A 17,362-nucleotide genomic window follows, 5' to 3' on the forward strand; every position below is an offset into this window, starting at 1 on the left:
TCATTTGCTATTATTTTCTCCCAATCTGAGGGCTGTCTTTTCACCTTACTTATAGTTTCCTTTGTTGTGCAAAAGCTTTTAAGTTTCATTAGGTCCCATTTGTTTAGTTTTGCTTTTATTTCCAATATTCTGGGAGGTGGGTCATAGAGGACCCTGCTGAGATTTATGTCGGAGAGTGTTTTGCCTATGTTCTCCTATAGGAGTTTTATAGTTTCTGGCCTTACAGTAAGATCTTTAATCCATTTTGAGTTTATTTTTGTGTATGGTGTTAGAAAGTGTTCTAGTTTCATTCTTTTACAAGTGGTTGACCAGTTTTCGCAGCACCATATGTTAAAGAGGTTGTCTTTTTTCCATTGTATATCCTTGCCTCCTTTGTCAAAGTTAAGGTGTCCATAGGTTCGTGGATTTATCTCTGGGTTTTCTATTCTGTTCCATTGATCTATATTTCTGTCTTTGTGCCAGTACCATACTGTCTTGATGACTGTGACTTTGTAGTAGAGTCTGAAGTCAGGCAGGTTGATTCCACCAGTTCCCTTCTTCTTTCTCAGGTTTACTTTGGCTATTCGAGGTTTTTTGTATTTCCATACAAATTGTGAAATTATTTGTTCTAGTTCTGTGAAAAATACCGTTGGTAGCTTGATAGGGATTGCATTGAATCTATAGATTGTTTTGGGTAGAATAGCCATTTTGACAATATTGATTCTTCCAATCCATGAACACGGTATGTTTCTCCATCTGTTTGTGTACTCTTTGATTTCTTTCATCAGTGTTTTATAGTTTTCTATGTACAGGTCTTTTGTTTCTTTAGGTAGATATACTCCTAAGTATTTTATTCTTTTTGTTGCAATGGTGAATGGTATTGTTTCCTTAATTTCTCTTTCTGTTTTCTCATTGTTAGTGTATAGAAATGCAAGGGATTTCTGTGTGTTAATTTTATATCCTGCAACTTTACTATATTCATTGATTAGCTCTAGTAATTTTCTGGAAGAGTCTTTAGGGTTTTCTATGTAGAGGATCATGTCATCTGCAAACAGTGAGAGTTTCACTTCTTCTTTTCCTATCTGGATTCCTTTTACTTCTTTTTCTGCTCTGATTGCTGTGGCCAAAACTTCCAACACTATGTTGAATAGTAGTGGTGAGAGTGGGCACCCTTGTCTTGTTCCTGATTTAAGGGGAAATGCTTTCAATTTTTCACCATTGAGGGTGATGCTTGTTGTGGGTTTGTCATATATAGCCTTTATTATGTTGAGGTATGTTCCCTCTATTCCTGCTTTCTGGAGAGTTTTAATCATAAATGAGTGTTGAATTTTGTCAAAGGCTTTCTCTGCATCTATTGAGATAATCATATGGTTTTTATCTTCCAATTTGTTAATGTGGTGTATTACGTTGATTGATTTGAGGATATTAAAGAATCCTTGCATTCCTGGGATAAAGCCCACTTGGTCATGGTGTATGATTTTTTAAATATGTTGTTGGATTCTGTTTGCTAGAATTTTGTTAAGGATTTTTGCATCTATGTTCGTCAGTGATATTGGCCTGTAGTTTTCTTTTTTTGTGGCATCTTTGTCTGGTTTTGGAATTAGGGTGATGGTGGCCTCATAGAATGAGTTTGGAAGTTTACCTTCTTCTGCAATTTTCTGGAAGAGTTTGAGTAGGATAGGTGTTAGCTCTTCTCTAAATTTTTGGTAGAATTCAGCTGTGAAACCATCTGGTCCTGAGCTTTTGTTTGCTGGAAGATTTTTGATTACAGTTTCGATTTCCTTGCTTGTCATGGTTCTGTTAACATCTTCTATTTCTTCCTGGTTCAGTTTTGGCAAGTTATAGTTTTCCAAGAATTTGTCCATTTCATCCAAGTTGTCCATTTTATTGGCATAGAGCTGCTGGTAGTAGTCTCTTATGATCCTTTGTATTTCAGTGTTGTCTGTTGTGATCTCTCCATTTTCATTTCTAATTTTGTTAATTTGCTTCTTCTCTCTTTGTTTCTTAATGAGTCTTGCTAATGGTTTGTCAATTTTGTTTATTTTTTCAAAAAACCAGCTTTTAGCTTTGTTGATTTTTGCTGTGGTCTCTTTAGTTTCTTTTGCATTTATTTCTGCCCTAATTTTTAAGATTTCTTTCCTTCTACTAACCCTGGGGTTCTTCATTTCTTCCTTCTCTAATTGCTTTAGGTGTAGAGTTAGGCTATTTGGCTTTTTTCGTCTTTCTTGATGTAAGCCTGTAATGCTATGAACCATCCCCTTAGCACTGCTTTTACAGTGTCCCATAGGTTTTGGGTAGTTGTGTTTTCATTTTCATTCATTTCTATACATATTTTGATTTCTTTTTTGATTTCTTCTATGATTTGTTGGTTATTCAGAAGCGTGTTATTTCGCCTCCATATGTTTGAATTTTTAACAATTTTTTCCCTGTAATTGAGATCTAATCTTACTGCACTGTGGTCAGAAAAGATCACTGGAATGATTTCAATTTTTCTGAATTTTCCCAGACCAGATTTATGGCCCAGGATGTGATCTATTCTGGAGAAGGTTCCGTGTGCACTTGAGAAAAAGGTGAAGTTGTTTGTTTTGGGGTGAAATGTCCTATAGATATCAATTAGGTCTAGCTGGTCCATTGTGTCATTTAAGGTTTGTGTTTCCTTGTTGATTTTCTGTTTAGTTGATCTATCCATAGTTGTGAGTGAGGTATTAAAGTCTCCCACGATTATTGTGTTACTATTCATTTCCTCTTTCATACTCATTAGCGTTTGCCATACATATTGCGGTGCTCCTATGTTGGGTGCATATATATTTATAATTGTTATATCTTCTTCTTGGATTGATCCTTTGATCATTATGTAGTGTCCTTCTTTGTCTCTTTTCACAGCCTTTATTTGAAAGTCTATTTTATCTGATATGAGTATTGCGACTCCTGCTTTCTTTTGGTCTCCATTTGCGTGAAATATTTTTTTCCAGCCCTTCACTTTTAGTCTGTATGTGTCTCTTATTTTGAGGTGGGTCTCTTGTAGACAGCATATATAGGGGTCTTGTTTTTGTATCCATTCAGCCAGTCTTTGTCTTTTGGTTGGGGCATTGAACCCATTTACATTTAAGGTAATTATTGATAGGTGTGGTCCCGTTGCCATTTACTTTGTTGTTTTGGGTTCACGTTTATACAACCTTTCTGCATTTCCTGTCTAGAGAAGATCCTTTAGCATTTGTTGAAGAACTGGTTTGGTGGTGTTTAATTCTCTCAGCTTTTGCTTGTCTGTAAAGCTTTTGAATTCTCCTTCATATCTGAATGAGATCCTTGGTGGGTACAGTAATCTAGGTTGTCGATTATTCTCTTTCATTACTTTCATTATGTCCTGCCATTCCCTTCTGGCCTGGAGGGTTTCTATTGATAGATCAGCTCTTATCCTTATGGGAATCCCTTTGTGTGTTATTTGTTGTTTCTCCTTTGCTGCTTTTAGTATTTGTTCTTTGTGTTTGATCTTTGTTAATTAGATTAATATGTGTCTTGGAGTGTTTCGCCTTGGGTTTATCCTGTTTGGGACTCTCTGGGTTTCTTGGACTTGGGTGGCTATTTCCTTCCCCATTTTAGGGAAGTTTTCAGCTATTATCTCTTCGAGTAGTTTCTCATGGCCTTTCTTTTTGTCTTCTTCTTCTGGGACTCCTATGATTCGAATGTTGGGGCGTTTCACATTGTCCCTGAGGTCCCTGAGGTTGTCCTCATTTCTTTTGATCCTTTTTTCTTTTTTCCTTTCTGCTTCATTTATTTCCACCATTCTATCTTCTACCTCACTTATCCTATCTTCTGTCTCCGTTATTCTACTCTTGGTTCCTTCCAAAGTGTTTTTGATCTCATTCATTGCATTATTCATTTTTAATTGACTCTCTTTTATTTCTTCTACGTCTTTATTAAACATTTCTTGCATCTTTTCAATCTTTTTCTCCAGGCTATTTATCTGCAACTCCATTTTGTTTTTAAGATTTTGGATCATTTTTATTATCATTATTCTAAATTCTTTTTCAGATAGATTCCCTATCTCCTCCTCTTTTGTTTGACTTGGTGGGCCTTTTCAATGTTCCTTTACCTGTTGGGTATTTCTCTGCCTTTTCATCTTGTTTAGATTGCTGTGTCTGGAATGGGCTTTCTGTATTCTGGAGGTCTGTGGTTCCTTTTTATTGTGGAATTTTTACCTGGTGGGTGGGGTTGGTCGGTTGTCTTGTCAAGGTTTCCTGGTTAGGGAAGCTTGTGTCGGTGTTCTGGAGCGTGGAACTTGATTTCTTCTCTTTGGAGAGCAATGTAGTGCCCAGTAATGAGTTTTGAGATGGGTCTATGTGTTAGGTGTGACTTTGGGCAGTCTGTATGTTGACTTTCAGGGCTATGTTCCTGTGTTGCTGGGGAATTTGCGTGGTTTGTCTTGCTCTAAAACTTGTTGGCTCCTGGGTGGTGGTTGGTTTCAGTGTAGGTATGTAGGCTTTTGGACGGTCTCTTATTACTTAAAGTTCCATGTAGTCAGGAGTTTTCTGGTGTTCTCAGGTTTGGGGCTTAAATCTCCTGCCCCTGGATTTCAGTTTTATTCTTCCTGTAGTCTCAGGACTTCTCCAACTATACAGCACTGATAATAAAACTTCTAGGTTAATGGCGAAAAGATTCTCCCCTCTTTGGGACTCCCAGAGAGTTTCACAGAGTTACATGAAGAAGAGGACAGGGAGGAGGGAAATAGAGATGAGCAGGAGGAGAAAAAGGGGGACTCAAGAGGAGAGAGACAGATCTACACAGTCGTCTGTTCCTAGAGTGTTCTCCGTAGCCCAGACACCCACAAAGATTCACAGAGTTGGTTTGGGAAGAGAAGGGGAAAGGAGAAAATAGAGGTGTTCTGAGGTAGAAAACAGAGAGTCAAGATGGAGAGAGAATAATCAACACACTCCTGAATAAAAATGGAAACTGAGTATTGGATTCTTAAATGTTCACAGTTTATATCATATACTGAAGAACAAAAATTCAAAATCTAGAGTAGAGGTTAGACTCTTAAAAATACTATATTAAAAACAAAAACAAAAACACCCCCCCAAAAATTTTAGAAATATATATGAGGTTCGGTTTAAAAACAGGGCTTCTTTTCTTTTTTTTCCTTTCCTCTTTGTAAGGTTATAGTGTATTGAAAATGAATAATTAAGGAGTAGTAGAGGAGTACTAGAGGACTTTAGAAGAAATAAGAGAAAAAGAAAAAGAGAAAATAGAAGAGAAGAAGGGAAAAAAAAAGAAAAAAAAAGAAGAAGAGAAAAAAACAAGGAAATAAAAAATTTTCCTTAACTAAAAAAGTCGTAAGAATTTGTGAAAATGAAAGTTAAGGAGTAATGGGGGAGTAATAGGGAATTTTAACGGAAAATAAAAGAGAAAAAATAAAAAAGAAAAAATAAAAAAAAATTTTTTTTTCTTACTTAAAAAAAAAAAATAGTAAAAATATATCTAGGAATTTCTCTGGAGCTGTTGAGGTCAGTGTGGGTTCGGCTCAGTTTCAGATAGCTCCTCGTTCCAGCTTACACTTCTCGATATCTACAGGCCCCTTGCGGTGTGGTCAGTGTTTCCTACAGGGATTTTAATCTGTTGCACCGGTCCCTTCTGAAGCGGTTCCCTTTGTTTATTTGGCTTCTGTTTGCCGGTCTCTTCAGGGCCTCATTTCCGCCCTGACATAGGCGGGCGGAGGTGGACACTTATTCAGGTAGCTAGTTCCGTCGCGCTGCAGGGCCGGGCTGGAGCTGCAGGGCGGGGCCGGCGCTGTTCAGGCTCCTGGCTGCTCTATATGGAGTGTGCCCCGCGCTGCGCGCGGTTCTAGCCCTCGGGTGTTCCGCCAAAGGTCGGAACAGAAAGCTGCGCCTGCTCCCTGTGCCCTCCCCGTCAGAGCGGTCCAAGCAGCCAGGGGCTTGACGCTTGATGGGCGCACTCTCCCCGGGTGCGCGCGCCCACTCCCTTCCGTGGTCCCAGTCTCAGATTCCGCTGGCGCCAGTCTGGTGCGTGCGCCTTCTGCCCTCCGCGTCCCCAGCCCCAGTCCCCGCCCGCGCCGGTCGGGTGCCTGCGCCCTGTGTCTCGCCGCGACCCTCCCGGCGGGTGTCGACCATCCAGAATTTCGGTCCCTTTGTTCTGCGAACAGCCGGCAGTGTGTTCGGGCCGGTTAATTTTCTCTCTCTTTTGCTCTCCCACAGTTCAAGCTGGGAACTCACAGAAGCTCCCTCTGATTGTCCTCAGGGCACTCAGGCCCGGACCCTGCCCCAAGTAATGCCGCCCGCTCCTCTCCGTTCCTCCCCCACTTGCTGGTGGCGGATGCGGGTGTCTGGGGTACTTTTCTGCTGGGAGTTGCTTTTAGGCTCGTAATCTGTGGGTTTTATTTATTGTTTCTCTCCCAGTCAGGTTGCCCTACGAGATTCAAACACTTCCCCCAGGCCCGCCAGTGCGAGGGTTTCCCAGTGTCTGGGAACGTCCTCTATTAAGACCCTTCCCGGGACGGATCTCCGTCCTTAGCTCTTTTGTCTCACTTTTTATCTTTTATATTTTGTCCTACCTCCTTTCGAAGACAATGGGCTGCTTTTCTGGGCGCCTGGTGACCTCAGCTAGCGATCAGAAGTTGTTTTGTGAAGTTTGCTCTGTGTTCAGTTATTCTTTTGATGAATTTCTAGGAGAGAAAGTGGTCTCCCTGTCCTACTCCTCCGCCATCTTGGCTCCTCCTCCATAACTTTTTTAATATTTCAAGTGTCAAGCCTAGTCCAGACAGATGTTCCCAAGGAGCCTACACAACTGCTGTGGGATACAGACATAAACAAATTCTTTTTTCCCCCAATAGAGTGTGGTAAGTGCTAAAAGAGAGATGTTATCAAATACCAAAGAAGGATAAGGCAAGAATAACTCATCTGGAAGAAGTTCAAGAAATGCCAGTTGAATAAATGAACAAAAATGCTAAAGTGAAGTAGCTTGAAATTTAAAAGCTTAAATTATTTTGTTTTTTATACAATTTTAAAGGTTACTTTCCATTTACAATTATTACAGAATACTGGCTATATTCCCCATGTTGTACAATACATCCTGGAGCCTATCTTTTACGCAATAGTTTGTATCTCCCCCATATTGCCCCTCCCTGCCACGGGTAACCACTAGTTTGTTCTCTGTGAGTCTGTATATATATATATATATATATATATATACTCACTTGCTTGCTGCACTTAGAAAATTGCATATATAAGTGATACCATACAATAATTGTCTTTCTCTGACTTATCTCACTTGGCATAAGGCCCTCCAAGTTCAGCCATGTTGCTGCAAATGGAGAAATTTCATTCTTTTTTTTGTGTGAGTAGTATTCCATTATGTGTGTGTGTGTGTTTGTGTGTGTATATATACTATATCTTTATCTAATCACCTATTGGACATTTGGGTTGCTTCCTTATCTTGGCAATTGTAAACAATGCTGCTATGAACATTTGGTGTATATATCTTTTCAAATTAGTGTTTTGGGATTTTTTGGGGATATATATTCAGGAGTGGAATTGCTAGGTCATACTTTTAGTTTTTTGAGAAACCTCCATATTGATTTTCACAGTGGCTGCACCAATTTACATTCCCATCAACATCACAGGAGGCTCTCTTTTTCCCACACCCTTGCCAACATTTATTATTTGTGTTCTTTTTGATGGTAGAGATGATCAATCTCTATTATACCTTATGAAATAGTCTGGATATTCAAGTGACATTGCTTTCTGGAGTGAAGATTCTTATTTTTATCTATACCCAAACAACTTCTTAAGAGTTGTATTTTGTTTTACTTTAACCACAGCAATGACCCTTTGTTCCCAAACTGGAGAAAACACAAAGTGGAGTCAAAGGCAAGATCTTTGGGACATTCTTTTGAACTGCGACTTGAAGAATTTCGTGTTGATTGAACTGCTTTAAATAGAAACGTTCTGGGAATTCTAATCTGTTATCAGTGGAGCCAATAGAGGGTGCCAGTGAGGGCAGTTATCCAGTAACTATGTACTATTATGTGTCAGGCATCCCAGTAGACACTGATGAAAGATGGGGAGTAATACAGTGATTCTGGCCTCAAGAAAGTCAGAATAAAGGTGGTTCAGATGGTAAGGAATTCGCCTGCAATGAGGGAGACGTGGGTTCAATTTTGGGGTCAGGAAGATCCCCTGGAGAAGGGAATGGTTACCCACTTCAGTATTCTTGCCTGGAGAATTCTATGGACAGAGGAGCCTGGGGGGTTACAGTCCATGGGGTCACAAAGAGTCAGACATGACTGAGCGACTGACACTTTCACTTTCACTTCATAAATGAGCAAGGAAAGAACAACTTTAAAATCTGGGCCACACTGCTTTTATATCATGCAGTCAAGCCACTCTTTACTTTAAGCTATTGGTCCCCAAACTATGGATACTGGCCCAGAAACATTAGTATCACCTGAAACTTGCCAAAATGCCAATTTTCATATCCCAGTTTACACTTATTGGATCATAATCTGGGGATGGGGCCAAACAACGCATGTTTTAACATGTCCTCTAAATGGTACTAATAATGAACACTAAAGTTTGAGAACCACTTATCTAGGCCAACTCCTTGTCTTTTCACGATAAACACCAATACTTCAACCATGACTAAATCATGTCTTCTGAGTTACTCATTAGTTTGTGGAAATAAGAAAGCGATACAATGGTTATAAACATTAAACAGGAACTCTCAGAGTTAACATTTTTTCACTTAAATGCCAATATATCCCCCCATCAATTTATGGCCCTGGTCTAGTGTCTTTTGTGGCAGGTTTCTTGCCCTCTTCTGTAATACTAGTCAAAGTGCTTGACACTGGGTTAAATTTAACATTTAAAACATGAACAGATATAAATACAAAACCACTTTAAAATAGTTTTAAAAACTTCAGTGATCCCTGGCATATTGTTTGCTATAAAATTAATTTCAGTCTAAAAGATTTATGACCATAGCATAAACTCTGGCTTCCAGTAGACTAATAAAAGTCAATATGAAGAGGAGGTAGACATAAAAGAGTACAGAGTCAACTAGATCTGCTTCCTGGGTAGCTCAAATGGTAAAGAGTCCACCTGCAATGCGAGAGACCTGAGTTTGATCACTAGGTTGGGAAGATCTCTTGGAGAAGGGCATGGCAACCCACTCTAGTATTCTTGCCTGGAGAATTCCATGGACAGAGGAGCCTGGAGGGCTACAGTCCATGGAGTTGCAAAGAGTAGGACACCACCAAGCGACTAATAGTTTCACATTCACATTTTCTCCTCCAAAGTAAGTAATATTTGGTGATGTCCTTCTATTTCAAAATCAGGAGTGGATATCAGCATCTCTAAATACTCAGACCACTTTAAAGAAGAAAATCACAACTAGTCAGACTTCACTTTATTTGTTGAAATCTTTTAGGGTGTTTCATGAAATGGGTGTACCTATTGTCATTACATGTCAATCCCCCATGCCTGTTCAGCATAAATATTTGCCTTAGAAGAGAGAGGCAAGAGGCAAGATCATGCCTATGTGCATCTGCCGATTTCTTAGTCAAGTCATGTTAGTGAAACTACTAAAGTAACTTCCGTCCTCTCTGATTTCCTTTGAGGAAGAGGTTAAAAAAAAGTTAGAGATACATTAAATAGGAGACTCTCCCCCCTCCCTATAGAACCTCATCAATTCTATCCAGAAGTTCAGAGTTGAGTATAGAAGTGAAGAATTTGAGATGAGAGATTTTGCCTTTTCTTTCTAATTTTCTTGCTTGACACCAATTCATCAGTCATATAGAACTCTTGGCCAGAAAATCATGAACATAATAATCAGTCTATCTAGGAATTTCACTCCTTAAATATATATTTAAGTAAGCAAAATTTAACCACATATTTTATTACAATATATTCTACATAGGAATTCTTCGTGTTCTGGGTTATTTTGCTGCCTTTCCTGCCTTCTCATTTTGGGTCATTTATCTTTTTATAAGATCTCTCCACATCCAGTTCAAGAAATAAACATTTTGCAGGATATACTTATGGCAGAGTCAGTTTGTTGTAAGATCAATGGGACAGCCTTCTTTCCTATAAACAGAATCCTAATTAACAAGTTCCCTTGGTATCTCTAATTTTCTTGAAGAAATCTCTAGTCTTTCCCATTCTATTGTTTTCCTTTATTTATTCGCATTGATCACTGAGGAAGGTTTTCTTATCTCTCCTTTCTATTCTTTGGAACTCTGCATTCAAATGGGTATATCTTTCATTTTCTCCTTCGCCTTTCGCTTTTCTTCTTTTCTGAGCTATCTATAAGGCCTCCTAGGACAGCCATTTTGTCCTTTTTGCATTTCTTTTTCTTGGGGATGCTCTTGATTCCTGCCTCCTGTACAATGTCACAAACCACTTCAGGGACTCTATCAGATCTCATCCCTTGAATCTATTTGTCACTTCCACTATATAGTCATAGGGATTTGATTTAGATTATACCTGAATGGTCCAGTGGTTTTCCCTACTTTCTTCAATTTAAGTCTGAATTTGGCAATAAGGAGTTCACATTCTAGCCACAGTCAGCTCCCAGTCTTGTTTTTGCTGACTGTATAGAGCTTCTCCATCTTTGGCTGTAAAATATATAATCAACTTGATTTTGTATTGACCATCTGGTGATGTCCATGTGTAGGGTCTTCTCTTGTGCTGTTGGAAGAGGATGTTTGCTATGACCAATGCATTCTCTTGGCAAAACTGTTAGCCTTTGCCCTGCTTCATTCTGTACTTCAAGGCTAAATTTGCCTGTTACTCCAGGTATTTCTTGACTTCCTACTTTTGCATTCCAGTCCCCTATAAAGAAAAGGACATCTTTTTTGGGTGTTAGTTCTAGAAGGTCTTGTAGGTCTTCATTGAATCATTCAACTTCAGCTTCTTCAGCATTATTGGTCAGGGCATAGACTTGGATTATTGTGATACTTAATGGTTTGCTTTGGAAACGAACAGAGATCATTCTGCCATTTTTGAGACTGCATCCAAGTACTGCATTTCGGACTCTTTTGTTTACTATGATGGCTACTCCATTTCTTCTAAGGGATTCTTGCCCACAGTAGTAGATATAATGGCCATCTGAATTAAATTCACCCATTCCAGTCCATTTTAGTTTGCTGATTCCTAAAATGTCAATGTTCACTCTTGCCATCTCCTGTTTGACCACTTCCAATTTGCCTTGATTCATGGGCCTAACATTCCAGGTTCTTATGCAATATTGCTCTTTACAGCATTGGAGTTTACTTCCATCACCAGTCACATAGAATGGGAAAGACTAGAGATCTCTTCAAGAAAATTAGAGATACCATGGGAATTTTCATGTAAAGATGGGGACAATAAAGGACAGAAATGGTATGGACCTAACAGAAGCAGAAGATATTAAGAAGAGGTGGCAAGAAAACACAGAAAAACTACACAAAAAAGATCTTCTTGACCCAATAATAATGATGATCACTCACCTAGAGCCAGACATCCTGGAATGTGAAGTCAAGTGGGCCTTGGGAAGCATCACTATGAACAAAACTTGGGGGTGATGGAATTCCAGTTGAACTATTTCAAATTCTAAAAGATGATGCTGTGATAAAGTGCTATACTCAATATGCTAGCAAATTTGGAAAACTCAGCAGTATTCAGAGGACTAGAAAAATGTCACTTTTCATTCCAATCCCAAAGAAAGGCAATGCCAAATTCATTTCACGCACTAGCAAAGTAATGCTTGAAATTCTCCAAGCCAGGCTTCAACAGTATGTGGACTGTGAACTTCCAGATGTTCAAGCTGGATTTAGGAAAGGCAGAGGAACCAGAGATCAAATTGCCAACATCAATTGGATCACTGAAAAAGCAAGAGAGTTCTAGAAAAACATCTACTTCTGCTTTACTGACTATGCTAACACATTTGACTGTGTGGATCACAACAAACTGAGGAAAATTCCTTAAGAAATGGGAATACCAGACCATCTTACCTGCCTCCTGAGAAATCTGTATGCAGGTCAAGAAGCAACAGTTAGAAATGGACATGGAACAATACACTAGTTCCAAATCGGGAAAGGAGTACATCAAGGCTGTGTATTGTCACCCTGCTTATTTAACTTACATGCAGAGTACATCATGAGAAATGCTGGGCTGGATGAAGCACAAGCTGGAATCAAGATTGTTGGGAGAAATATCAATAACCTCAGATATGCAGATGACACCACCCTTAAGGCAGAAAGCAAAGAAGAATTAAGAGCCCCTTGATAAAAGTGAAAGAGGAGAGTGAAAAAGTTGGCTTAAATCTCAACATTCAGAAAACTAAGATCATGGCATCTGGTCCCATCACTTCATGACAAAGAGATGGGAAAACAGTGAAAACAGTGACAGGCTTTATATGTTTGGGTTCCAAAATTACTGCAGATTGTGACTGCAGCCATGAAATTAAAACACTTACTCCTTGGAAGAAAAGCTATGACCAACCTAGACAGCTTATTAAAGAGCAGAGACATTGCTTTGCCAACAAAGGTCCATCTAGTCAAAGCTACGGTTTTTCCAGTAGTCATGTATAGATGTGAGAGTTGGACTATAAAGAAAGCTGAGCACCAAAGAATTGATGCTTTAGCACTGTGGTGTTGGAAAAAACTCCTGAGAGTCCCTTGGACAGCAAGGAGATCCAGCCAGTCCATCCTAGAGGAAGTCAGTCCTTCATTGGAAGGACTGATGCTGAAGCTGAAACTCCAATATCTTGGCCACCTGATGCGAAGAGCTGACTCATTTGAAAAGACCCTGATGCTGGGAAAGATTGAAGGCAGGAGAAGAAGGGGATGACAGAGGATGAGATGGTTGGATGGCATCACTTACTTGATGGACATGAGTTTGAGCAAACTCTGGGAGTTGGTGTTGGACAGGGAGGCCTGGCATGCTGCAGTCCATGGAGTCACAAAGAGTCGGACACAACTGAGTGACTGAACTGAATTAACAAGTGGTCTCAGAGGAAGAGAGTCTCCACCCATAGTTCATAAGCATGAATCATAACTGGTCTATGTTAGCCATGGAAATTTCACTTCATTTGGCATTAAGTGTCTGGAGTCAGCCCAAGACCCAGTTCTGACTAATCAGATAGAAGAGAGAGTTTGAACAATGAAGATACTCAGTACTCACAGAAAGAGATCATGAAGCATAATATCTACTTGACACAATCATAAAATTAAATATGAAAGGTAAAACAATTTGTGTGAGGGGACCTAAATTACATATGGCAGATCCAGGACACTGACTGGTTGAGAGGATCACAGAAGGCTCTCCAGAGACATCCTCTTTGTAGCTTTTTAGTTCACAGATCAACAGCCATTGGTGTGAAGTCTAGAATTAGGTTGAAGATTTCGGAATACTGTGAAGGTGTCCTCTCTGACTCCTAGAGTGAAAGTGTTAGTTACTCAGTTGTGTCTGACATTTTGTGACCCCAGGGACTGCAACCTGACAGGCTCCTCTGACCATGGGATTCTCCCGGCAAGAATACGGGTGTGGGTTACCAACCCCTTCACCAGAGGATCTTCCCAACTCAGGGACTGAACCTGGGTCTCCTGCATTGAAGGTGGATTCTTTACCATCTGAGCCACCAGGGAAGTGCAAAGTGCTTAGCTTTTCAGGCAAAAGAATTAAAAGGACCAGTTACACTATGTATAGGACTAGAAAGCTGAGTGATCAGGTGACTGAGAAGATCTGTAGCCTTTATTATGAAGGCCAAAAACAATAACCAGGAAATCCACAGTCACACTGATACTGGAGGGCTAATATGGAAGAACTCTAGAACCTTCAGCCTACAGTCAAAGAGAAGCAATCATTTGCCTCCTATGTATTAGCCAACTCTTTTTGCTCCCATCTACCCTGAACACTCAAGAAGCTGCATATTGGAAGTGAATGAGTGAGACTTTCTAGAGTGAACTTTCCAGTTTAGCATCCCAGAGGTTATCATCACTGTGCTGTGCCACCTAATGGGAAGAGTGAAGTGGTAGGGAGTGAAATCAAAATTACAAACCTCACAGTAACAAGTATTTCATTAGAAGTTGCAGACATTTGTCTGCTTAAATTTCATGAAGCAATGTACTCTCTCAAACACTGATAAAAACATGGTGTCCCTGTTTTACAGAGAAATCATAACTCTGCTTAGCAAATTTAACAAAGATAAGACTTTATGACAAAAAATTTATGATTTATGATAAATGATATGATTTATGATAAAAAATATAGACAGGTAATGTCTATTTTAGAGAACTTTGGTCTTTTAGAAATATTCAAGAGAATAAGTTAATTTGTCTTTTAGTACAATCAGTAATTCACCAAACAATTTGTTTTGGGGGGGGGTTTGATTTTGGCTATAGCTAACCACAACATCTGGTTGTGAATGTTGATCACTGGGAAGCCTGTGCTTTGTGGTGACAGGGTGTGTGAGATATCCTGTACCTTTTGCTCAATTTTGCTGTGATTTTAAGACTGCTCTAAAAATAAAGTCTGCTTAAAAAAAAAAAAGAACTCTCATTCACCATGACAATTGAGTAGCTTTCAAGTGTGAAAAAAAAAAAACAAACCAAACCTGTTTTGAAATTAGAATGGACTGAGTCAAACTCTCCTACAAATACGTTAGTTACAATATTCTGAGGATTAGTGACTTATCCTCTCAAGTCTCTGGAAATAGGAAACTGCCAAAGACCAGGGAAGAAAGCACCTTCTTCTGTTCTTGTCCTGGACGATTCTAGTCCTCGAGGGCGGTAAGGACAGGACAGCAAACTCAGCCGTAAATATCAAGAGTAGTTCTAGCTCTGGCAAACTTACCCGGGGCTCCAGCATGGTGACCTTCCACCACTCTCCAGCTCAAGGCTCTTCCAGGAGGAATGCACTGAGTGGATCAGAAGACACAATGCGTAAAGAAAACAACGTGATGTGTTACTTACATAGACTTCAGCCAAACAAAGCCAACGGACAAACAATACTACAGCCCCCAGAGATTTCTCTTGATTGGCTTTAGTGTTAAATCCACTCATTTTTTTTTTTTAATAAAATTCAAATTATTTCCCTCATAGGAGCACCACTTTGTTTTCTGTACAAAGGCCTCTCAAACTTCCCTGCCATATACTTAAACTTTCACTAAGAGGTCAAATCAAATTTTATGCTAAATGTTTTATAAAAAATACATACGTAAATAAATAGGGTGGGAGGAAACTTTTGGATGTGATGGATATGCTTACGGCACTCATTGTGGTGATGATTTTATGAATGTGCATTTATGTCCAAACTCAAGTTGTAAATATTCAATATGTACAGCTTTTTGCATGTCAATCACAAATTAAAAAAAAAAAATCTCCAAAGAAAAACAACTCCTCCCCAAGTCTTTTCAAAAGGAACTGACTGAACCACATTTAATTCCGCCTTTCATTACCATTTATATTGTTTGCAAATAGTATCTCATTTTAAACTCATTATCATAATACATATCCCACCACAGAGACATATTTGAAGATTCAGTCTTTATTAAGGAGACTGAATTCTACTTGACAAACTTCCTACTGTGTTCTTATATGACTACAATTTCATGACTCCAATAAAACAAAGCATACTCATGTCTTTCTCTCTCACTCTCTCTCATCCTTCCAAATACTGTTCCTTCCTTTGTCATAATAGATTCTCCTTTTGAAAATTCTCTTTGATCAGTACAATTTATTCAATTATTTTGTGTCAGCTTTATTGAGGTATTATTTACATGCAATAGTGTACAATTTAAAGTGTATACTGCAGTGAGTTTTGACAAATGTATACAATGGTAAATACCATTACAATCAAGATATGGAATATTTTCATCATCCCTAAAAGTTCCTTCATGCACTTTTGTGGTCAATCCACGTCCCTCACCCAAACCAGTGACAAGTACTTATCTTCCTTTCACTATACTTTCACCTCTTCTAAAAGTTCGCATGAATGGAATCAAAGCATGTGGTCTTTATGGTTGGTTTATGTATGGTTTCATTCATGTAGCATACTTTCAAGTTTCATCCCTGTTGCATTCATCATATGGTAAGTATACGTTTAACATTTTAACAAACTGTCAAACTTCCCCAAGTGGTTGTAACATTTTGCACTTCCACTAGCAACACTGAGAGTTTCAGTTATCCACTATTATTGCCAAAACTTGATATTGTTAGTCTTTTTAATGTTAACCATTCAAGTGGGTTTGCAGTGGCATTTCACTATGAGTTTAAGTCTATCATCTTGCTATCTGCTTTTTATTTGTCCTGTTTTTCATTGTTCCATTTCTCCTCTGTTTCTCTCTTCTTTTGAATTTGTTGATTTATTAATTATTGTTTGATATACCTCAACAAACCTCAAATGACTTCTGATCAAGGCCAATGACTTATAACTCTAGAGACTTTCTTCAGTCAATGGGAACTCAGTTTATTTCATGAGCCATTATTTTAAAATGAATCTGAGACTTTAACCACACATGATCAACATAAAGAAGAGAGGGTGGTGCTTCCATTAAGGAAAGGATAAGGCTCAGTAGAGTGGTGGTGAAGAAAGCACAGATGTGACAACAGGGCTGCTGAAAATTCAGCTGTTTGTTTTTAGTGCTACTAGATAGTCTTGAAGAAGAGTCCCTTTAAGAAAAGCTTTTAGGTAGGAAAAACAAATATTGTTTTCAAGTACATTCTCTGTTGATGTGACAAATTTTATTAAGGGTAAACAAAAAGGAAATAATCTTTAAATAAGATAAAAAATAGCTAGATCCAAAGAATGGTGTCCTGATTTTTGGTAAAATACAGTGTAAAGCCAGGGATTAAATTTGTAGCATAACATAACATGAAGAACTATTCCCTATGAGTTGAACCTGGAGGCACAACAGCAGAAACACAGAATTTCCATATGAATAAGAGAGTGGTAGCTGGGGATGCAGCCTCTCCTTCTGCTAAGATGAATCAATTTATGATCAGTGAAACACCAATTAAGGGTGAGAGTGAAACACAGAAATAAAAAATTAAAAAAAAAAAAACAAACCACTAACAAACCAAAACAAAAAACAGTGACTCTGCAGAAGAAGAGCAGGGAATTTTTACTCTCCACAAAGCAGGAGTTAGTTCTTCAGCACTACTTGTAACACATCTATAGCTAGCTTTCTAAATAGCTCAACTGAAAGTACATTTATGAATAAAATCCATTATTTAGAGATGAACATGAAGAAATTAAATGGCCATATTTATTTTCTTACAGGGTGGGAAATCATGCTATTTTATCTAGTTGTTATAGTGAACAGATCAAAGCAATTAAGTCATAGGGACTGGAAAATTTCCTGGTGAGGAAAGGACTCACCATGAGCAAGGAAT

This window comes from Muntiacus reevesi, chromosome 1 (assembly GCF_963930625.1).
Source record: "Muntiacus reevesi chromosome 1, mMunRee1.1, whole genome shotgun sequence".
Lineage (NCBI taxonomy): Eukaryota > Metazoa > Chordata > Mammalia > Artiodactyla > Cervidae > Muntiacus > Muntiacus reevesi.